At 70.4% G+C, this 1,073-nt stretch overlaps 1 long non-coding RNA gene across 2 annotated transcripts in view; it reads left to right on the top strand.

Annotated features, from left to right (window-relative positions):
* Positions 1–454: 454 nt before the first annotated feature.
* LOC122181659 overlaps positions 455–1,073 on the top strand; it is a 76,543-nt gene continuing 75,924 nt past the window's right edge. The window contains exon 1 of one of the 2 annotated variants that reach the window (XR_006179534.1): positions 455–536. This is a non-coding gene — a long non-coding RNA (uncharacterized LOC122181659). Of the gene's footprint in view, positions 537–976; positions 1,032–1,073 lie in introns of those variants that run through there. The other variant, XR_006179535.1, reaches the window with a different exon arrangement.

The raw sequence follows: 1,073 nt of genomic DNA, 5'->3' as shown, positions 1-1,073 counted from the left end.
TGATTGTATGCTAGAATACAGCTGTAAATTATGAAGGAGGGACAAAGTCGTTAGCAACTCCCTTCAGGTCCCAGCCGGCCCGTGCCTCTGCCCCTTCCGCTTCTCACACGGTGATTCAGGCGCTGTTTAAAGCGGCGCAGCTCGGCTGCGGGACGGGGCAACCCAACGGACGGCGCCCAACGGCCGCAGCCCGTCCGCGCGCCGCGCCGTCACCTAGGCGACGTGCGGGGAGGCGGGGCTAAGAGCCGAGGCGGGGTCCGATTGGTTCCCTTCCCCCGCCGCGCGCCCAGCCGGGATGAGGCGGAGAGGGGGGAGAGCAGGAGGGGGGAAAGAAAAAAGAGGGAGCCGCGGCTATAAATAAACCGCGCTTCCTGATTGGCCGGCGGGAAAAATGGTCGCACCACGTGACTCTCCATCTAAAAATTCCAAGATGGCGGATCCCGTCACGGGCTGAGTCCGTTGGTGGCGCGCGCGCCGCCCGTGTCCGCCGCCGGGCCTTCGCCGCAAGGCTCTACGCTCCTCCCGCCGTCACCCAGGTCAGTACGCGGCGCCTCTCGCCGGGCCGGACCACGCCGGGGCCCCGCTGCCCGCCGCACTGGGGTCTTAAGGCTGCGCGAGTTTCTGTCCGCCGGCTTTTAATCCCGGCCCGGGCCTCGCCGTGGTTCCCTAAGGCTTCGACGGCGCGCGGCTGTTTTCCTCCGGGCTCCGGCCGTGCGGCGCGGAGGGTTCCGCAGGGGGGAGGTGACGGGCAGCTCCCCGCACCAATCGCGTTTGCCCTCGTGGTATTGGCGGGTGGATTTGAGCCGCTGTGCCACGCGATTGGACGCCGAGCCCGGTGGGGGCGTGGCTTCGGCTCGCCCTCCTTCGGGCGGCGGGCGGCGGCGCTGGCGTTTTTTTGTGAATGAGGCAAGGGGGTGGAGCATCCGGATGGCCACGCCTCCTCGCGGGCGGCCGCGGCTCCTCCCACCCCCGGCAGCAGCGGCGCCGCCTCGGAGCCGCGCGGGGCTCGGCGCGGAGCGATGCGGGCAGCGGTGAGCGGCGGGGCCGGGGGCGGAATGGGCCGGGGGCGGCGG

Source organism: Lagopus leucura, unplaced genomic scaffold (assembly GCF_019238085.1).
Source record: "Lagopus leucura isolate 7727_CA_CO unplaced genomic scaffold, USGS_WTPT01 Super-Scaffold_100012, whole genome shotgun sequence".
NCBI lineage: Eukaryota > Metazoa > Chordata > Aves > Galliformes > Phasianidae > Lagopus > Lagopus leucura.
This window is presented reverse-complemented; position numbering and strand designations above follow the sequence as displayed.